This window comes from Geotrypetes seraphini, chromosome 8 (genome assembly GCF_902459505.1).
Source record: "Geotrypetes seraphini chromosome 8, aGeoSer1.1, whole genome shotgun sequence".
Classification (NCBI taxonomy): domain Eukaryota; kingdom Metazoa; phylum Chordata; class Amphibia; order Gymnophiona; family Dermophiidae; genus Geotrypetes; species Geotrypetes seraphini.
Genome location: NC_047091.1, coordinates 102990630 through 103013631, shown reverse-complemented (window position 1 = coordinate 103013631; position 23002 = coordinate 102990630). Strand labels below are relative to the sequence as shown.

The 23002-nt window shown below is 46.7% G+C and overlaps 1 protein-coding gene and 1 pseudogene across 2 annotated transcripts in view; both read right to left on the bottom strand.

Moving 5' to 3' along the window:
- CRTC1 (CREB regulated transcription coactivator 1) overlaps positions 1-23002 on the bottom strand; it is a 387940-nt gene that overhangs the window by 338533 nt on the left and 26405 nt on the right. The window lies entirely within an intron of this gene.
- LOC117365271 lies at positions 14194-16219 on the bottom strand (annotated as a pseudogene).

Below are 23002 nucleotides of genomic sequence, written 5' to 3'. Positions count from 1 at the left end.
ACCGGAAGTTATGTCCGGGGGGGGGGGGGGGGGGGGAGAAGGGAAGCCGACATGCACATGTTGAGAGCCCAGAAGCAAGCGTTCGCTATGGGCTAAGGCGGGAGACAGGTTAGTGAAGCATTTCCTCTTCTTGCTGCCGGGTCCTGCCTACTTTCTGTTTCCGCAAAGGCAGGACCCAGCAGCATTTCCCCCAACAGCTCGATCGCGATGCTGGTCGGCCGAAGCAGGGAGAGGTTGGGGCGGCGTCAGCTTTCGGGCCTGTTATTGGTGGCGGATTGGGGTCTGTTATTGTTGGCGGTTTGGGTCCTGGTCCCCGATGGCAGTGGCTTGGGGGAGGGCAGGGAGAAAGAAAGAAAAAGGGCAGGCAGGGAGACAGAAGGAAAGAAGAAAAACAGAAAAAAAAGAAAGGGAGGCAGAGAGAAAGAAAGGGCAGGGAGAGAGGAAGGAAAAGTTTGGGGAGGGAACGAGGTCTGGAGGAGAGGAAGCATACAGGTTAAAAGAAGGGAAGAAAGATTGGATGCACAGTCAGAAGAAGAAAGTGCAACCAGAGACTCATGAAATCACCAGACAAGGTAGGAAAAATGATTTTATTTTAAATTTAGTGATCAAAATGTGTCTGAATTTATATCTGCTGTCTATATTTTACACTAAGGTCCCCTTTTACTAAACCGCAATAGAGTTTTTTAGCGCAGGGAGCCTATGAGTGTCGAGAGCAGTGCAGCGCAGCTCCCTGTGCTCTAAAAACTACTATCGTGGTTTAGTAAAAAGGGAGGGGGGTGGGTATATTTGTCTATTTGTGTATGGTTGTTACTGAGGTGATAGTGCATAGAGTCATCTGCTTTGACCTCTTTGAAAAACCCTGGAATAGGAATGATAATTAACATTTTCTATGCGTACAGTGTGCGTTGTGTTTTTTTTAAAATTTTATTGTTGGTAGATCATTTTGACTTGGTCATTTTAAAAGTAGCTCGCAAGCCCAAAAAGTGTGGGCACCCCTGATATAGATTGTTGAAGTCTGACCATTGTATGGGTGAGAAATGGGACAAAGTTCTATCTGCTGTAACTGGTTCTTTTTCTGTGGGGGGAAATGAAGACTATGTGTGAGGGGGTTCCGTTGAACGTGGCTCTGATGTTTGCGATCTTGTTTTGAAGTATGTGGCTAAGAGGGTGGCTGAAGGAGGGGTGGAGTTGCTGTTGGCTATGTAGGGTGTGGTGTCTGTGAGCACTTTTAGTAGCTGGAATTGCTTTTTTGTGTCTTCAAGTTTCAAGTTTATTCATTATTTGATTAATCGCCTATCAAAATTACTAAGCGATTTACATTTGCAAAAAATACATGATAAAAATGTTAATAATAATATAATAAAAATCTAACAATCATTTAAAAAAACAAAACTAGACAAATTTGGACAGGAAACATTAGGATGGAGGGGGAAGAACTACAATTTATAATAGGAAAGGAGGGACTTCTCCTATTTGTTTTGAGTAGTATGTCTTTCTTTTTTCTTTCTGTTCTTGTTTATATTTTCGGTTTGTTGCTATCCATGCTGTTTTTGTGGATTCTTGGCTGCTTTTTCTCCATAGAGGAAATTAATGAAATCAATAAGAAATTAGAGACGATAAAAAACTGGCTTCATTTCGATAAGCTAGCTTTAAACATCCAAAAAACAAAATCCCTGCTTTTTCCAAGGAAAACACTCCATTTTCCCTTGATAATATCTACTTAGAGTCTGCGACTTCCTTAAAAATTTTAGGCGTTATCATTGATGACAAACTTGCATTCCACGATCAGTTAAGCAATATAGTCAAACTGTGCTTTTATAAACTACGCCTGATACGTTCGATTTCAAAATTTCTTGAGCCCAAATCGATCAACATACTAATTCACTCTCTGATTATGGCCAAACTTGACTATTGCAACTCCTTACTAATCAATATTACACAAAAAGATAAAAGACGCCTTCAAATCATACAAAACACAGCGGTCAAACTAATTCACAACGGTAAAAAATATGATCATGTCACCCCCCCTACTGATTAAATCCCACTGGCTCCCAATTAGTCATCGTATTACTTTTAAAATATTACTTTTAACTTTCAAAACCTTAATTTTCAAAGAACCACAATTTATCAACCGATTGCTTATTCCTCATAACACTTGTCGCTCTCTTCGATCGACGACTCAAAAGCTTCTTACAGTCCCTTTACTAAAAATCATTGGCACTAGAAGACACGATATGTTCTCAGTAATGGCTCCCCAATAATGGAATGCTCTTCCTCATTACATCAGAGAAGAAAAAGACCTCAGTCAATTTAAGAAACTACTAAAAAGTTGTCTTTTTAAAGACGCGTTTAATCTTTAACCTCCTTATTTAGATACAAATACAGTGGTACCTCGGTTTACGAGTGCACCGGTTTGCGAGTGTTTTGCAAGACGAGCAAAACATTTGCAAAATCAGTGCCTCGGAAACCGAGCATGGCTTGATTTACGAGCACCCCCCTGCCTCGAACCGGCACCCCCCGCCACGATTGGGCACCCCCCCCCCCGACACGATCCGACCCCCCCCCCCGACACAATTGGGCACCCCCCCCCCCGCCGCTTCTTACCCTCATCTGGACACTCTTGAAGATCGGTCCTCGTCTGCTGGGCCTTGAGCATCTGAGCATGCTCAAGGCCTGCGACGAGGAGGCCAATCTTCAAGAGTGCCCAGATGAGGGTAAGAAGCGGCAGGGGGGTCGGATCGTGGCGGGGGGGTGCCGGATCGTGGCGGGGGGGTGCCGGTTCGAGGCAGGAGGGGTGCCGGATCGCAGGGGGGGGCCTTCGAGGGGAGTAATGCCGGTTCTCGGTGGGGGGGGGGGGAAACGCATCAAAGCGAGTTTCCATTATTTCCTATGGGGAAACTCGCTTTGATAAACGAGCATTTTGGCTTACGAGCATGCTCCTGGAACGGATTATACTCGTAATCCAAGGTACTACTGTATTAGGGCTCGGATTTTTTACCCCTTCCCATTGTTTCATCCCTTATTTTCTCTCTTTTCTTAAGCCATGAAGATGTAACTTTACCCCTTATCCTTACGTTTCGTGTACGTCTTACAATTGTTGTTTACTTATTGTAACCTGCTTTTATGAAGTTGTAAATCGCTTAGTAATTTGAATAAGCGATCCATTAAATATAAATAAAAACCTGAAACTTAGTTGTCTGCATTTTCTTTTGAGTTGGAGTAGTTCATTGTCGAACCACTTGTCTGATTTTCTGTGGATTTTGGTTTTGAGCTTTTCTGGGGATAGTTCGTCAAGGGTTGTAGTACTTAGGTGGTTTCATTGTGAGATGAAGTCTTTGGGTGTGTAGTTTTGGATTATGGTATCTGTTTTTGTCCAGAATATGGTGGGATCTATATATTTGCGTGAGTTGTGAGTTGTTTGTTGAGTAGTTGGAATGCATTTGTTGCTGGTCCAATTGATTTCAAAAGAGTATGTGTAGTGATCAGACCAAAGGGAACGGTTCCAATTACCGTTTGATGTTTGGATCTCTGGTTGTGTGGGCTGTTGGGACATGTACGCTGCGATGTCCAATTGGTGTACTTTTTCGTGTGTGGTTTGAGGATCTAAGATTTTATATGTTAAGGCACAGGTGTCAAAGTCGGTCCTCGAGGGCCAGAATCCAGTCGGGTTTTCAGGATTTCCCCAATGAATCTGCATGAGATCTATTTGCATGCACTGCTTTCAATGCATATTCATTGGGGAAATCCAGAAAACCCGACTGGATTCCGGCCCTCAAGGAGGGACTTTGACACCCCTGTGTTAAGGCCTCGAGATATGCTAGTAAGGTTTCTACATTTTTGCAGGATTGGTTTTCGAGGTGAAGGTTGAGGTCTCCTAGAAGTAGGTTGTCGTTAGAGAGTTTCGATAAATAAATTCTTCAAATATTGGTTTAGCTGTGTTCCAGTTACTTGGGGTTATGTAGCATAGAATGCATGTTAGAGTTCCTTTAAGTGATGTGCTTGAAAGTTGGCATGCTAGTAAGCAGGGCTGTGGAGTCGGTAGATAAATGTTCCGACTCAGACTCCTCAGTTTTTTGTACTTCAGACTCCGACTCCAGGTACCCGAAATTTCCTCCGACTCCGACTCCTCGACTCCGACTCCACAGTACTGGTTAATTTTCAGATCATTAAAATGGAATGTCAAGTTGAGAGAAATGAGCAATTTCGACACCACCTTCTTTTTGCTTTTAATCAAGGTTCTAAGGCCACAGAAGCTGCTCGCAACATTTGTGCTGTGTATATAGTGGGTGCTATAGCTGAAAGAATCGCTCGTGATTGGTATGCCAAGTTCAAAAATGGAGTCGGTAGATAAATGTTCCAACTCCGACTCCTCAGTTTTTTGTACTTCTGACTCCGACTCCAGGTACCCGAAATTTCCTCCGACTCCGACTCCATAGCCCTGCTAGTAAGTCCATGTATTGGTTGGTTGTTTTGTCTTGTATTTTTAGGTTTATGGTGTTTCTGGATATAATGGCAATTCCTCCTCCTCTTTTATTTTCTCTGCAGACTAACGTTATTTTGTGGCTCTTTGAGCAAACTTAGCCGAAAGGCTGCGCACCGTTGGCGCTTCTGTTTTAAAGTAGCCCCCGCAGGTTCGGGGGAGGGGCGGATTAACTTGCCTGCAGGATCAGGCTCCTGCTTCCCTCTGCCTGCCCAATGGTATCACTTCTGTTTTTAAAGTAGCTCCCGTTGGTTCAGGGGAGGGGCGGATTAACTTTCCTGCAGGATCGGGCTCCTGCTTCCCAAAAGCCTAAAACACACACAAAGCTGGCTGCTCTTCTTCCTTTAAATGCCTCCAGTCCACTGCACTCCTTCTGGGTTTAACCAGCAAGCTTCTTTTTTTATTTCTTAAAGGAAGGAATTAGGAATGCAGAACAAATCCAGATGTGGCTATAGTGGATGGGTAAGGAACTGGTACCACCAGCTATACCCTAGAATAGGCAACCAGGAAGCCTAATCCCCTTACTAAACTGAATTAGCATAGACAAAACAGGAGCCTAGCTGAGCCAGACCTAGGTAGGCACTGCTTGCAGGCCACACCGAGCAGTAGATGAAACCAGGAGCAGGAGAAAGATCATCCATCTGCCTGCTGGAGATAGAGAATACTGGCTGACCAGTGAGCTAATCATCCTATATATGACAGAGCTCAATTTTCTTGCTCTCTATCTCCGCCTGCTGGTGGATGGTCACAACCCATTTGTCTCTGGATTCATCTGCTACTGAAAAGAAAAAAAAAGTGGTTACTACATACGGTTGCACTTTTTATTAAAAACATCCATAGGTATATATTTTATCCAACCTTTTGGCTTCCCTGGGCCGAATTGGCTGGAAAAAATGTTTCTGGGGCCGAACAAACGCTGCAGCAAGACAGACGAGGGAGCCGGCAAGACGGTAAGCACCTGGGGGCAGCAGAGGAAAACACTGCATCGCCCTCGACTGGGGCCACACAAAATACTTCACGGGGCCGCATGTGGCCCTCGGGCCACAGGTAGGACACCCCTGCTTTAGTGACTCCTGCACCTAGGAAATGTCTTTCATATCTTGATATCAAATATTAAAATGTGCATAAATGATCAGCCATAGAAGTATATGGGAAAAAAGTAAACAAATATGAAAATGAATTTTCCTTTGGGTGCACATAGCAGAATTGTCTCTCCAGCCTCTTCTGAAAGTTACCCCCTGAAAAAACGCAAGAGTCAGAAGAAAAGCAAGGTGTAAAGAATCATTCCCATGAAGTTTATACATAATTATAGATATGCAACAGAGCTTAACAAAACATGTCGTCACTTTTGTCAGGTATTTTGTTAAAATCATAATCTTTATCATTTTAGTAGCTGAAGTCTCACAAGATCCACATTCACATGCTGACATCTTATAATCCTCTCACTAAATTATATAGCCGAAAGTAAAACTGGAGGTATATAAAACTTTCACTCTTATATTCCAAGGTTGAAACAGTAAAAATACCTATATTAATAAAAAAAAATTTTTTTTTTGTTCCTGGGTAATAACTGTTATTTCTTAATTGCCTATGATACAAGTATAGAAAATAGCTATCATTCCCTTCAGACTGATCTTGTAACCAGGACATTGATATTTTGAAATTTACATTTTTTACAGAACATTCTATTGCTTTAGATGGCATCCAGAGGCTGAAAAACATTTTGCTATATATGCCAGTGTTTCTCAACACGCAGGGGTTATGTGGGCCGCTTGTTGGGGGTACACAGCATAGCCTCCACGGAAAATATTCCCTGCCCACCCGTCGAAGCCGTGCTGCCGCCACCAGGGATTCCTCCTTCCTGTCTGCCCCACCCGCTAAAGCCGCTGCTAGGGATACTTGCCTGCTCGTCATCGTCCCCCCCCCCTTCCTCCCATAGCCAACCCACAGGGCTTCCCTCCGATGTACAAGCAACGTGACTTATGCAAGGTTATTTACCGTTTTCCAAATGTAGGCATGCTTACTGGCTTTTTAGCACTTATCTCCGGATATGCAGGCAACACTATTATCTTACAATTAGCTCTATCTGGGGGATGCACAAACTTATCAATCGTGTCTCAATTGTCGCTAAACTGGTTTGACCAATTTAGCGATCAATCAAATTCCCTGGTGCACAAAACTGCCCACCGCATGTTTTTCCCCTCGATCCAGACATCCCTTCATCCATTGCCCCAGTGTCATGAGCTCCCCATACCCACTCCACAAGAAAGAGAGAGCAGCTGTCAGAGTGAGGGAGACATTGTAGATCCAGTTTATAATATCAGTGGTGCCGGTGATGAGAGAAACCCATATTTTCAGACCTCAATGACTTGATCAGAGATCTTGGTCTCACCAAGTCCAATGCTGGGCTTTTGATGCCTAGGCTCAAGCAGTGACACTTGTTGGATGAAAGTGTGCAAATAACAGATTAGAGGATGCGTCACCAAGCTTTTTCCACCTTCCTCACCTATCAAGATGGGCTCTGCTTCTGCCACAATATGACCTATCTGTTTGATGGAATTGAAATTGCCTGTAAACCAAAAGAGTAGCATCTCTTCATTAACAGCTCGTCTAAGAGCATCAAAGCCGTGCTGCTCTATAATGGGAACAAGTACCGATCTCTTCCACTGGCTCACTCAGTGCTCCTCAAAGAGGATTACAACAGCATCAAGACCTTAATAGGCACCTTGAAGTATGATTACAGCTGGGAGGTCATCGGAGACTTCAAAATGATGGCATCTCTATGGGTCTCAAAGGAGGTTTTACCAAGTTTCCCTACTACTCTGCCTTTGGGACAGCAGGGACACAAAGTCACACTATCAAAAGTGGAACTGGCCACAGCAGACCGAGTTCTCTCTAGGGAGAAAGCACAGTTACTTACCGTAACAGGTGTTATCCAGGGACAGCAGGCAGATATTCTTGACTGATGGGTGACGGCACCGACGGAGCCCCGGTACGGACAATTTTAGAGTGATTGCACTCTAAGAACTTGGAAAGTTCTAGTAGGCCACACTGCGCACGCGCAAGTGCCTTCCCGCCCGACAGAGGCGTGCGGTCCCCAGTTAGGATAAGCCAGCTAAGAAGCCAACCCGGGGAGGTGGGTGGGACACAAGAATATCTGCCTGCTGTCCCTGGATAACACCTGTTACGTTAAGTAACTGTGCTTTATCCCAGGACAAGCAGGCAGCATATTCTTGACTGATGGGTGACCTCCAAGCTAACAAAAAGAGGGATGGAGGGAAGGTTGGCCATTAGGAAAACAAATTTTGCAAAACAGATTGGCCGAATTGTCCATCCCATCTGGAGACTGCATCCAGACAATAGTGAGATGTAAAAGTATGAACTGAGGACCAAGTAGCAGCTTTGCAGATTTCCTCAATAGGAGTGGAACGGAGGAAAGCTACAGATGCTGCCATAGCTCGAACTCTATGGGCCGTGACAGAACCTTCCAGTGTCAGACCGGACTGAGCATAACAAAAAGAAATGCACGCTGCAAGCCAATTAGACAACGTACGTTTCGTAACAGGACGTCCCAATTTATTCGGATCAAAGGACAGAAAGAGTTGAGGGAATGATCTGTGGAGTTTAGTACGCTCTAAATAGTAAGCTAAAGCCCGCTTACAGTCCAAAGTATGTAGAGCCTGTTCTCCAGAATGAGAGTGAGGTTTCGGAAAGAAGACAGGCAGAACAATTGATTGGTTGAGATGGAATTCAGAGACAACCTTAGGGAGAAACTTTGGATGTGTACGCAGAACCACCTTGTCATGATGAAAGACTGTAAAAGGTGGATCCGCCACTAGTGCATGTAGCTCACTGACCCTCCTGGCAGAGGTTAGAGCAATAAGGAAGACCACTTTCCAAGTGAGAAACTTGAAAGGAGCCGTAGCCAAAGGTTCAAACGGGGGCTTCATCAAGGCGGAGAGAACCACATTAAGATCCCAGACTACAGGTGGAGCCTTAAGAGGTGGTTTCACATTGAAAAGACCCCACATGAATCTGGAAACCAAAGGATAAGTAGAAAGGAGTTTTCCATGAACTGGCTCATGAAAAGCAGCAATAGCACTGAGGTGGACTCTGATGGAAGTAGACTTGAGTCCAGAGTCAGACAAAGAAAGAAGGTAATCCAACAAGATCTCCACTGCAAGGGACGTAGGATCATGATGATGAAGAAGACACCTGGAAGAAAACCGTGTCCTCTTCTGGTGATAACATTGAAGAGTGGCAGGTTTCCTGGAGGCATCCAGAATGGAACGAACGGGCTGGGACAAAAGAGTATCATTCGAAGTCAGCCCGAGAGATACCAAGCTGTCAGGTGCAGAGACTGGAAGTTGGGATGCAGAAGGGTCTCCTGATGCTGAGTAAGCAGAGAAGGAAACAATGGAAGAAGAATAGGCTCCCTGGAACTGAGTTGAAGTAGAAGGGAGAACCAATGTTGCCTGGGCCATTGTGGAGCGATGAGAATCATGGTGGCCTGTTCCCTCTTGAGCTTGAACAAGGTTCGCAACATGAGAGGAAGTGGAGGGAAAGCATACAGGAACAGATTCGACCAATCCAGGAGAAATGCATCTGCTGCTAGACGGTGAGGGGTGTAGAGTCTGGAGCAGAAGAGGGGCAGCTGGTGATTGTGAGGAGCTGCAAAGAGGTCTATCTGAGGAGTGCCCCACTGAGCGAAGATGGACTGTAGGGTGACAGGATCGAGAGTCCACTCGTGAGGCTGAAGAATTCTGCTGAGTTTGTCCGCCAAGGAATTCTGTTCTCCCTGAATGTAGATTGCTTTCAGGAATAGTTGCTGATTTGTGGCCCAAGCCCAAATCTTCTGGGCTTCCTGGCACAAGAGGCGAGAGCCTGTCCCACCTTGCTTGTTGATGTAGTACATCGCTACTTGATTGTCTGTGCAGAGCAGAAGGACTTGAGGAAAGAGAAGATGTTGGAAGGCCTTGAGGGCATAAAACATCGCTCTGAGTTCCAGGAAATTGATGTGATGCTTCCTTTTCTGGGCTGTCCAAAGACCCTGAGTTTGGAATTCGTTCAAATGAGCTCCCCAGGCATAAGGGGAGGCGTCGGTGGTGATGACAAGTTGATGAGGAGGTAGATGGAATAGAAGACCTCTGGAGAGATTTGAGGATATCAACCACCATTGTAGAGATCGACGAAGAGATGATGTCACAGATATGTGTCGAGAGCAAGGATCCGTCGCTTGGGACCACTGGGTAGCTAGGGTCCACTGAGGAGTGCGCAGGTGAAGACGTGCGAAGGGTGTGACATGAACTATAGAGGCCATGTGACCCAAGAGTATCATCATTTGCTTGGCCGAGATAGAACGTTGTGGAAGCACCTGCTGACATAGAGATTGAAGAGTTTGAAAACGGTTGGACGGTAGAAACGCTCTCATTAGGACTGTGTCCAGCACCGCTCCAATGAATTGAAGTCTCTGAGTAGGGATGACATGAGATTTGGGTAGATTGATCTCGAATCCCAAGAGCTGTAGAAACAAGATGGTTTGGTTGGTGGCCAAAAGTACTGACTGAGATGAATTGGTCTTGATTAACCAATCATCCAGGTAAGGAAAGACTTGAAGGTGGTGAGAGCGTAGGTAGGCAGCCACCACAATCAGACATTTGGTGAACACTCTTAAAGAGGAGGCAAGACCGAAGGGCAGCACCTTGTATTGGTAATGACAATGATTGATCATAAAGCGGAGGTACTGTCTGGAGGCCAGATTGATCGGAATGTGAGTATATGCCTCTTTGAGATCGAGGGAACATAGCCAGTCGCCTTGATTGAGAAGAGGGTAAAGAGTGGCCAGAGAAAGCATCCTGAATTTTTCTTTGACCAAGCATTTGTTGAGATCGCGAAGATCTAGGATGGGTCTGAGATCTCCTGTTTTTTTGGGGACTAGAAAATAACGGGAGTAGAATCCCTGTCCCTGCTGATCTAGAGGAACTTCTTCTATGGCGTTCAGAAGGAGGAGAGATTGAACCTCCCGAAGAAGGAGGAGAGATTGCAGAGTGTTTAAAGACTCTTTTGGCAGACTTTGGGTAGGAAGAGTCTGAAAGTTGAGAGAATAGCCGTGGCGGATGATGTTGAGGACCCATTGATCCGAGGTGATGATTTCCCAACGGCTTATGTAATGAGCAAGGCATCCTCCTATGGGTTGTGGAAGATGGGCAGATGGTACAATACTGGCTATGTCCTGGAGAACCAAGTCAAAAGGGTTGGGACGACTTTTGTGGAGGAGGAGGCTTCACCTGTTGTTGTTGTTGCGCTGGTCTAGGGTTTTGCCTCTGTTGTTGTCGTTGGCGCCTAGGTTGCTGAGGGGCCGGTGGCAAAGGACGAGCCACATAGCGGCGTTGGTAGGCCGATTGCTGTCGAAAAGGCCTGGTAGATGGGGTCTTCTTTTTTGTTTTGAGGAGAGTATCCCACCTAGTCTCATGAGCTGAGAGCTTTTGGGTAGTGGAGTCCATGGATTCTCCAAAGAGCTCATCACCCAGGCAAGGCGCATTAGCCAGTCGGTCTTGATGGTTGACATCAAGTTCTGAAACCCTGAGCCATGCCAGACAACGCATGGCCACCGACATGGCCGTGGCTCGAGAGGTCAGCTCAAATGTGTCATAAATCGACCTGACCAAGAATTTACGTAGTTGTAAAAGGGATGAAGAAGTTTGGCGAAAGGCAGATCTTTTGCGGTCAGGGAGGTATTTCTCAAAAGCAGTCAGATTTTGAATGAGATGCTTTAGATAGAATGAGAAATGAAAAGCATAATTCCCTGATCTATTAGCTAGCATCGCATTCTGATACAGCCTTTTGCCAAATTTATCCATGGCCTTACCTTCTCTGCCAGGAGGGACCGAGGCATATACACTAGCTCCCGTGGATTTCTTTAAAGTGGATTCCACCAAGAGAGACTCATGAGGGAGTTGTGGTTTGTCAAAGCCAGGAATGGGGATGACTTTGTACAAGGAGTCCAGTTTGCGAGGGGCTCCTGGGATGGTTAAAGGCGTCTCCAGATTTTTGTAAAAAGTCTCTCTTAATATATCATGGAGAGGCAATTTTAGAAATTCCCTTGGAGGCTGGTCAAAATCCAGTGCATCAAGAAACGCCTTGGATTTTTTGGACTCAGCTTCCAAGGGAATAGAGAGAGAATCACACATCTCTTTCAGAAATGAGGTGAAAAAGGTTGCATCAGACTTAGAGGACGGATCTAAAACAGAAGGATCCTCGTCAGCCGATGAACATTCCCCCTCAGAGAGAAGAGGCTCTTCGGAGTCACCCCACAGATCAGGGTCCCTCACTTGGAAGCTGCGATCCCAGGACTCCGGTGTGGAAGGGTCCAGGTGTTGAGTCTTGCGTGTCGACTTACCCGACCTTAGAGAAGCGGTACCGGGAGATGTTAAGGGCTGTGTCGGTGCCGAAGTTTGCACAGCCTGATGTAAAGACCTCAGTTCCGGCGCTAAGATCGGCATGGATACCGATGAAGCAGAATGTACCAGTACCGACAGAGTGGATGCAGATAAAAGAGGCTGCTCCACTGTCGGTACCGGTGGCTCAGACCGGACCGGGACTGGAAGGCTCGGTTTCAAAAGAGCAGGAAGGAGCTGCTGCAATTGCTCCTTGAGCTGCACCTGCAGGACGGCGGCAATTCGCTCGTCCAGCGAAGGCACCGGTACCGCTTTTTTCTTCTGCGGTACCTTCGGTGCCGCTCGACACTCTGAAGAGGAGGAACCCGATGTCGAGGGGCTCACGTCATTCGGTGCGGAGTGCTTCCGCGGGCGCCTCGAGGTCGGCAGGACTGGGCTCGCTGCTACTGAGACCGGAGGACGCTCCAGCGGGGAAGGCTTCTTAGCCGGCTTACCTAGAGGATGTGACGCCGGCGCGGTGTTGACGAGGTAGGTGCCGACTGCGACGGGGCCGATGTCGGGGCCGGTGCCACAGAATCCGACATATCGGTACCAAACAATAACCGCTGCTGGATCTGATGGTTTTTTAAGGTTCTCTTTTTTAATGTGGCACAGCGGGTGCAGGTGGACGCCCGATGGTCAGGACCCAGGCACTGTAAGCACCAGTTATGCAGGTCGGTGAGAGAAATGGGCCGTGCGCACCGCTGGCACTTCTTAAACCCGGGTTGGGGGGGCATGAACGTAAAAATGGCTTCTGCCAAATCGAAGGCCGAGGCCTCGATGGTGGCAGCAGGCCCCGCCGGGACAAAACCGAAAAAAGAAAAGAAAAAGAAAATATATTTTTTTTTTTAAAGAAGAAAAATAATAAAGGAAGAAGGAAATACAATTTCCGTAGAGGTTTACGCGAGCGGGAAGGCGAATGAGGAAAAAGTTTTCAACAGCCGTTGAAAAGTACGTCTTCTTAGCTCAGCGGAAACTAAGAAACTGGGGACCGCGCGCCTCTGTCGGGCGGGAAGGCACTCACGCGTGCGCGGTGCGGCCTACTAGAACTTTCTAAGTTCTTAGAGTGCAATCACTCTAAAATTGTCCGTACCGGGGCTCCGTCGGTGCCGTCACCCATCAGTCAAGAATATGCTGCCTGCTTGTCCTGGGATAAACAACAAATAGGAACCACTGATGGACCCCCAGAAGGTGCTGATGCACACCAAATTGGGCCTAATAAAGCTATTTGTCAGAGCTCTAGATAAGAAGTCGGCAGACTTTAAGCACCTTCAAGACATCTTCCCTAATCTCTCTGAGGCAAAGGTCAAAGATGGTGTCTTCCCTGGAGTACAAGGAATTTCCCAAGAAGCTAACTAGGAAGGAGAAAGCGGCTTGGAATAGCTTTGTCGCAGTGGTTAGGGGCTTCCTGGGCAATCACAAGGCCAAAAACTATATGGAGCTAGTTGAGAATCTGGTGAAGAATTACAGTACAATGGGCTATCAAAGTCCATGTCCTTGGTGCTCATCTTGAGACATTCAAGAAGAACACTCAGAGGAATAAGGTGAGTGCTTCCATCAGGATATACTGGACTTCGAACAACACTACTAAGGACAATATAATGAGAACATGATGGGAAACTACATCTGAGGGCTGATTCGTTTAAGTGACTTACAATATAATCACAAATATGAAAAAACTTTGCACTTTTAAATCTTCTGTGGTCACCTTTGTATAACTTCAATATAAATACATGTTAATTATGATTCATATATTGTTTTTTATGAATAACTTTATAATAATGAAAAGATCATAATTCAGCACTTTCACATTTTAATTAAGTAAATTGCAAAATTTGATTATGCTGGTCACAAAAGCAAAGTTTTATAGAAATAGACATTGTTTATCATTTTTAGGAAATTACATTTACAGGAGCAAAAATCGTGCTACATAAGGGGTCTTTACTAAGGCGCGCAAGCTGATTTAGCATGCGCAATAAATCAGCTGGCACGCCTTAGTAAAAGACCCCAATAGTGTAATGTTTTTCTTAATATACTACCTTGTGTTAAGAATACAGCAAAATGGTTTACAATATATCACTATACAACATGATTTTCACTCCTGGGCATTAAGTGTAATTTCCTAATAGTTCATGCCTTAAAATATATAGAAAACGTCTGTTATTTCCATAAAACTTTGCTTTTGTGACCAGGATAGTCAAATTTAGCAATTTACCTATTTAAAATGTGAAAATGCCAAATTTTCATCTTTTCATTCTTATAAAAATGCATCTGCTGGATGTATGCCACCTCTGGATGCCATCTAGAGAGCTGCACAGGAACGGAGACGACGGGAATCCCGTGGTTTCCCCCTTTGAGTCACAGGGATTCCATGGGGACACCCCCTTGGGTCACAGGGATCCCACAGGGTTGGAGGCAGCTCGAGCCGAGATGCTTGTCTTTTTTCCTGCTTGCAACACACCACACGTAGCCGACCCGGAAGTCTTCCCCCGATGTCAGAGGGAAAGCTTCGCGTCAGTCACATGCAGGGATCTTCTCAAAACAATGCTTCCAACTCTCCCAACATGAATTCACATTTCAAACACTCTTCAAGGTCGAGGTGGTTATCAGCTCTAATGATAAAACGGCGTTGTTCACAATATCCTCAGACCTTTACTCATCGCTGTAAATTAACATCAGACAAGCACACAAAAATTAATCTCCCTACCAAAGGCGCCATAGAAGCTGACTTTTGATTGGGCACTGGCACGAAGTAGAAATCAGCTGATGAGTTTTAAGTTAGCAGCAAGAGAGACGCCGTAGCCATGCTGTTCAAGCTTTTTTAATTGCTTTTATAGTCTTTGGTAAGGAGATTTATTTTTGTGTGATGTTAATTTACATTGTAAATTTTACAGAGACAAGTAAATGTTTTGAGGATATTGTGAACAATGCTATTTTACCATGCTACTATTACAACCCCTGCTGTTATCTGGACTCGCAAGCAGAACAGAACGCCTCGCCTTAGAGAATGGACAATTCAGTCACTTCTCTGGGTCTGTGCTTTTTCACAGTACATTTGGTGGACCCTATCATATTTTGCTTTCAATATTATTTATTGAGTGCATATTGTTTTTTTGTTATCAGCTATTAATATGGCTTGCATAGTTGGGCTGTTTTCAGATTTGCATGATATCTTTTGTATATTTTTATGCTTGAATCTTAATGTTTTTGTAAGAATATGCCTCATGCTTTATGTTCTTCTATGCTCTCTTAGATGTTTTGGTTACTCCCATTGCTTTTATTTTTATGTTTTTTGTTTTGTTTTTTAATTTTTTTCTTTTGCCTTTACTACAAAAGTGACAAATACTTTAAGAGCTTGCAAAGACGGTAGCATTTTTAATTTTCTCTTGAATTGTGAAAGATTCTGCTTGGCATGCCCATTCTTTCAACTCCTCTTTTCTGAATAGTAATGGCTTCCCTAAGCCTTGGCCAGGCAATCAACAGACATCTTGTGTTCCCTACAGCAGTGAGGCAGACTTGACGGCTGAGTTTTTCCAGGGCTTCTTGGGTATGAAAGAATTGAAGTGGACTGAGAATTGAACTACCCAGTTTTTCAACAAGCAGATTACAAAGCTTCTGCATCTTTGCAAAGTCTCTGAATATAATACAGACCTCTGCTTCCATGTGATAAGCATTTTCTATTCTAATAAAAGTCTTTGTAACAGTCATGTCTTCCTCTGTGATGCCCTGTCGCTGGATACTCTGCACAATGTAATCCAACCGTCGGGTCATGCTGCTCTTGGCTCGCCTGCGACATCTTTCTGGATGTTGACCTGTATTGAGACTCATGCCCTGTCTGGGGCAGCTGAGAGTTCAGCATGGTCGATTACATGGACTTCTGGAGAGGCAGCTCCTGCCGGCCCCGAGGGTCTGTCCACTTTCTGACTGGTTCTGGTCCAGGTTTTCTTCATGGGATGGAGCCAGTGACAAACATCCAGCCCTGATGCAATGACATTTCCGCCCTCGCCACCAACACCAGTCTTCTATGCTTAGATGTTTTAGTTACTCCCATTTATTTTAATCTGGTCTGTTTTACTACTGTCTCTTATTTGGTTATTCATGCTGGCAAATCTATGCTTCATGGTTCTCCATTTTCATTCACATACATTAATTGTTCCATGTGCATTTGCTTATTGTTTTCAGGTTTGGTTTTTTATGCTGCTCTGTTTTCCAATTGGCTCTTATGCTTGGTTTTTTTTGCTGGTCTGTTTATGCTTTAGAAACCAAAAGAAACTCTGTGGAATGACAATGTTCCTAAATGTCAAAGTTCCAAAGGTACACTAATATCATCCACATAAAAGTAAAATGATCCACATAAAAATCTTAAAGGACCTAGTCCGCTAGGGATGCAGGACCCAACATGGTCCACGTTTCGACAAAAAGTCTTCTTCAGGGGTCCCTGGGGGTCCTATAATGATGAATACGTGGGAAAGCTAATATGTGGTGAGCCGGAAGTGAGACACTACAAATGCAAGCAGCGGAAAGCCAACAGTCGACCACCAGTTGATGGCCCGGGCGACAGGATGCCCCGAAGATGGAACTATGGACAACTACTCAGACACAGGAGGGGACGACCACAAAGCAAATAAGGGAGACAACACAGGAGCAGAAAAGGATACCGTGAAAGAAACAGTAGAGACTGCTAAGCTTAGAAAGTCCAAGAAGGTAACACAAAGGGAACTCAAATGTATGTATACGAATGCTAGAAGTCTGAGAAACAAAATGGGAGAATTAGAGACAATAGCAAGACACGATGAACTGGAATCACTGGCATAACAGAAACATGGTGGAATGATGAAAACAAATGGGAAACAGTACTACAGGGATAAAAACTATACAGAAGAGATAGAGTAGGGCAGAAAGGTGGAGGTATCGCCCTATATGTTCAGGATGGAGTAGAAACTGTTAGAGAGGCTACGACAGAAAGGACAGAGAAGCTGGAGTCCCTCTGGATCAAGATTCCTAGACACAATGGTGCAGACACAAAAATTGGCCTTTACTATCAACCCCCATCCTAGACGTAGGAGACAGACTCAGAAATGATAGAGGAAATTAAGCAAGAAGGGAGCCAGGGCACGAGGCAAACCTCGGCAGCGTTTTTGTTTGTTCTTTCTTACAGGAGCGGCGAGGCAGAGGGGAAGATAGGAGGAAGCAGCCAGAGCAGGCTGTTAGACCGGGGTCGAGGCGAGAGTTAGCTCCGCCCACCCCCACCCGCGTCAGAGGTTGTATCGGGCCCGGGCTCCCCCTTTAAGAAGAAGGGAGCCAGGGCACGAGGCAAACCTCGGCAGCGTTTTTTTTTGTTCTTTCTTACAGGAGCGGCGAGGCAGAGGGGAAGACAGGAGGAAGCAGCCAGAGCAGGCTGTTAGACCGGGGTCGCGGCGAGAGTTAGCTCCGCCCACCCCCACCTGCGTCAGAGGTTGCATCGGGCCCGGGCTCCCCCTTTAAGAAGAAGGGAGCCAGGGCATGAGGCAAACCTCGGCAGCGTTTTTGTTTGTTCTTTCTTACAGGAGCGGCGAGGCAGAGGGGAAGATAGGAGGAAGCAGCCAGAGCAGGCTGTTAGACCAGGGTCGCGGCGAGAGTTAGCTCCGCCCACCCCCACCCGCGTCAGAGGTTGCATCGGGCCCGGGCTCCCCCTTTAAGAAGAAGGGAGCCAGGGCACGAGGCAAACCTCGGCAGCGTTTTTGTTTGTTCTTTCTTACAGGAGCGGCGAGGCAGAGAGGAAGACAGGAGGAAGCAGCCAGAGCAGGCTGTTAGACCGGGGTCGCGGCGAGAGTTAGCTCCGCCCACCCCCACCCGCGTCAGAGGTTGCATCGGGCCCGGGCTCCCCCTTTAAGAAGAAGGGAGCCAGGGCACGAGGCAAACCTCGGCAGCGTTTTTGTTTGTTCTTTCTTACAGGAGCGGCAAGGCAGAGGGGAAGACAGGAGGAAGCAGCCAGAGCAGGCTGTTAGACCGGGGTCGCGGTGAGAGTTAGCTCCGCCCACCCCCACCCGCGTCAGAGGTTGCATCGGGCTCGGGCTCCCCCTTTAAGAAGAAGGGAGCCAATGGCGCCCAGCCGTTCGGTGCACGGCAAAGGCGAGCGGCAAAGGCGCTCGCCTTAGCGAGAGCGCCTTTGCATAGGAGCCTTGAGAAGGAGCCCAGACAGCAGCAGCAGCAGCAGCATAAATCTAACCTCTTAAAAAAAAAAAAAAAAAAAAGGACTTTTCTTCTCTCTCATTACTCTCTTCTCTCTCTACCCTTTCAGCTAGCTGCACGCCGGACACCACTCATACACATCGAGGAACCATAGGAGCAGGGAAAAAGAAATGGAGGCTGCAGGAACCCAGCGGAGCTACCCAGTGTACTGCATCGAGTGTCATATGTATGACTATCTCCCCTCCGGGAGGCAGGCGTACATATACGGTCGATGCCAGGAACTGCATAGCCTGAGGAAGGAGGTCGGGAGACTGCAGGCCAGGGTCCAGGAGCTGGAAGGACTGTGCACCTTAAAGGTACCGTGCTGGACAACGGAGGATACCACCGGAGAGAGTCACGTCACGGAGCAAGTAAGAGAGCTCGAGAAATTCATCGAGGAGGCCTGCAGGATGGTGGCGGCACAGGACAAACAGCACATCGGAGAGGAACCAACAATTGGACAACAGAACCCACCAGACGCCATGGGAGTAGGACCTTGCGGAGGAGCTGGACAGACAGAGGAGATAGTGACCCAACAGAACCCAGAGGAAAAACTAGCGGATCGCGACACGGACCTGAGACCAGAGAGACAACTAAGGAAGGGGAAGTCTGCAATTGTAGTGGGAGACTCAATCCTGAGAGAAGTGGACAGTCACATAGCAGGAGGGAGAGAGGACCGACTAGTGACATGTCTCCCGGGGGCGAGGACGAAGGACATCATTGACAGAATAGAGAGAATCCTGGACGGAGCTGAGACAGAGGAGACAGCGGTGATAATCCACGTTGGAACCAACGACATCAGCAGGAGGAGCTACAACAGGACTACACTAACTGAGCAGTTCAGGATCCTGGGGAGGAAACTGAAGCTGAGGACAAGGAGGATAGCCTTCTCAGAGATCCTGCCAGTACCAAGGGCAGATGCTAAGAGACAGACCGAGATGCAAGCAGTAAACGGTTGGCTGAGGAGATGGTGCGAAGAGGAGGGTTTCCACTTTGTACGGAACTGGACAACTTTTTTGGGGAAGAACAAGCTCTACAGGAGGGACGGACTGCACCTGAGCACGGCTGGGACGAGGTTGCTGGCACGCAACGTCCAGAGCGGCATAGACTAGGCTTTAAACTGAGAAGAAGGGGAAAGCCGACAGTCGACCTGACCTCGACACATCGGACCAAAGTATCGAGCAAGGATACTGAACCAGAAATTTGTAAAAGAGGGCTCGGGACTGAGAGGGAACTTTTGGGAAAAGGACACAAGGACGCAATGCAGGGAGCCAATGCACAAACGAACCTAGCAAGCAGGATTAAGAGAAAACAACAGGAGCCAGAGGGTCATCCAAACATGGGGAAGCAGGCTGAGGACAACACAGACACACCGCAGGATGGGGATGAGCACAACAATGCTCAGGGGCTGGCAACCCATGAGGAGGTTGGCAGGGGCGCCAAACCACGAGGAGAACCAGCGGAAAAGGCAAACAACCAGGACTTAAATTGCCTATACACTAATGCTAGGAGCCTAAGAGCCAAAATGGGAGAACTAGAAGTCATAGCCAGTACAAAGGACCTGGACATAATAGGAGTCACAGAAACGTGGTGGACTGATGACAACAAATGGGATGTGGCCATACCAGGGTACAAACTCTACAGGAGGGACAGGACACACAAGAAGGGTGGAGGAATAGCGCTTTATATAAAGGACTCCATACCTTCAACCAGGATGTTGAAGTAAGGGCGGACGACTTGGAATCACTATGGATTAAGCTACCTGGAGGAACTGGAGCAGACATAAAATTGGGCCTGTACTATCGCCCACCTGGACAACCGGAGGCACTCGACCAGGACCTGGAGGCTGAGCTGAGGCAGATATGCAAAAGCGGAAGCGTGATGGTGATGGGAGACTTCAACTACCCTGGGATAGACTGGAGTATTGGACATTCAAACTGCATAAGGGAGACCAAATTCCTGGAAACCATGAGGGACTGTTTCATGGAACAGCTGGTCACGGAACCAACACGGGGGGATGCCACTCTCGACCTAATCCTCAACGGGCTAGGGGGACCTGCAAAGGAGGTGGCGGTGCTAGAACCCCTAGGAAACAGCGATCACAACATGATCCAGTGCAAGCTGGAAATTGGATCATCAAAGGTGAAAAGAACCACAGCAACAGCACTCAACTTCAAAAAAGGGAATTATGATGGCATGAGGAAAATAGTGGGAAAGAAACTCAACGATAGCGCAAGGAAGATTGAGTCTGTAGAAAAAGCCTGGTCCCTACTCAAGGGCATGGTGCAAGAGGCCCAGAACCTGTACATCCCCAGATTCAGGAAGGGGTGCAAAAAAAACCGAACAAAAAACCCAGCGTGGATAACAACTGCAGTGAAAAAGGTGATAAGTGACAAGAAAGCATCGTTCAAAAAATGGAAAAAGGACCAAACAAAGGACAACCAAAAAGAGCACAAAGAACACCAAAGGGAGTGTCACCGTGTGGTTAGGAAAGCTAAAAGAGAATATGAGGAGAGACTGGCGGGGGAAGCAACAAACTTCAAATCGTTCTTCAGATATGTGAAGGGGAAGCAACCGGCAAGGGAAGAAGTGGGGCCATTGGATGATGGAGACAAAAAAGGAGTGGTAAAAGAGGAAAAAGAAATAGCAGACAGGTTAAATAAGTTCTTCACGTCGGTCTTCACGAGGGAGGACACATCCAATAATCCGGAACCGGAGGACATCGTAAATGGGGATCGGGATGAAAAGCTGGTCCAACTAGAGGTAAGCCAAGAGGATGTCCTCAGGCAGATAGACAGATTAAAGAGCGACAAATCGCCAGGTCCGGACGGCATTCACCCAAGGGTACTCAAGGAACTAAGGAACGAAATAGCAGAGCCACTTCGCCAAATATGTAACCTATCCTTAAAAACTGGAGAGATCCCGGAGGATTGGAAAATTGCAAATGTCACGCCCATCTTCAAGAAGGGTTCAAGGGGGGACCCGGGAAACTACAGGCCGGTGAGCTTGACCTCGGTCCCGGGAAAGATGATGGAAGCACTGATTAAGGACAGTATCTGTGAACACATAGAAAACAATGGACAGCTAAAGTCTAGCCAGCACGGCTTCTGCAAGGGTAGGTCATGCCTCACAAACTTATTGTACTTCTTTGAGGGGGTAAACAGACAGGTGGATAAAGGGGAATCCATTGATATCATTTACCTTGACTTTCAAAAAGCCTTCGACAAGGTACCGCACGAAAGACTACTTAAAAAGCTGTGGAAACACGGGGTGCAAGGGGAGGTCCACCGATGGATCAAAAACTGGCTGGCAGACAGGAAACAGAGGGTTGGAGTGAAGGGCCATTACTCGGACTGGCATGGGGTCACGAGCGGAGTTCCGCAGGGGTCGGTGCTGGGAACAAATTGCGAAGTTATTAAATTTGCGGATGACACCAAACTCTACCGCAGGGTTGAAACCATGGAAGACTGCGAAGATCTGCAAAGGGACCTAACGACGCTAGAAGAATGGGCCAAAAAATGGCAAATGAACTTTAACGTAGGGAAATGCAAGGTCATGCATGTAGGGAAAAAGAACCCGATGTTCAGCTACAGAATGGGAGGATCACTGCTAGGGGTAAGTAACCTTGAAAGAGACCTGGGAGTGATGGTAGACACATCTTTAAAGGCGTCGGCACAGTGCGCCACAGCCTCAAGAAAAGCAAACAAAATGTTGGGTATCATTAAGAAGGGTATCACGACCAGGACAAAGGAGGTCATCCTGCCACTGTATCGTGCAATGGTGCGACCGCATCTGGAGTACTGTGTCCAGTACTGGTCGCCGTACCTCAAGAAGGACATGGCGGTACTTGAGGGAGTCCAGAGAAGAGCAACTAAGCTGATAAGGGGTATGGAAAACCTCTCATATACTGACAGACTGAAAAAGCTGGGGCTGTTCTCCCTGAAAAAGCGGAGACTTAGAGGAGACATGATAGAAACCTTCAAGATCCTGAAGGGTATAGAAAAAGTAGACAGGGACAGATTTTTTAGATTATGGGGAACCACAAGTACAAGGGGGCACTCGGTGAAATTAAAAGGGGACAGGTTTAAAACAAATGCCAGAAAGTTCTTTTTCACTCAGAGGGTGGTGGACACATAGAACGGGCTTCCGGAGGCTGTGATAGGCCGGAGCACGTTACAAGGCTTCAAAGAAGGTTTGGATAGGTTCTTAGAGGATAAAGGAATTGAGGGGTACAGATAGGAGTAGCGGTAGGTTATAGGGATAGTCTGGGACCATTGCTCAAGCAATGGGCCTGATGGGCCGCCGCGGGAGCGGACCGCTGGGCGAGATGGACCACTGGTCTGCCTCAGCGGAGGCAACTTCTTATGTTCTTAATGTTATACAGGTAATGTAATAATCATGGGAGACTTCAATTTCCCGGGGATAGACTGGAACCTGGGAACCTCGGCAAGGAAGCCAAGTTCCTTGGAAGCGCTAGGGGACTGCTTCCTGGAACAAATGGTGGGAGAGCCGACGAGAGGAAACGCCACCTTGGACTTGGTCCTAAATGGCATTATGGGACCAACAAAAGAAGTAGAAGTCTCGGTCCCGCTGGGGACAAGCGATCACAACATGATCAACTTTAAACTTGACATTGGGAAAGGGAAACGTACCAAAACCTTAACCACGACCTTAAACTTTAAAAAGGGAAGATACGATAGCATGAGAGCCATGGTGAAACAACGGCTCATGAAAAAGATGGACAAAGTTAAAACGGTAGATCAGGCATGGTCCCTACTGGAAAATACTATCACGGAAGCACAAAATCTCTACATTCCGCGGATTTCCAAAGAAAGGAAAACTAAAGGCAAAGGAAAACCGGCATGGCTTACTAGAG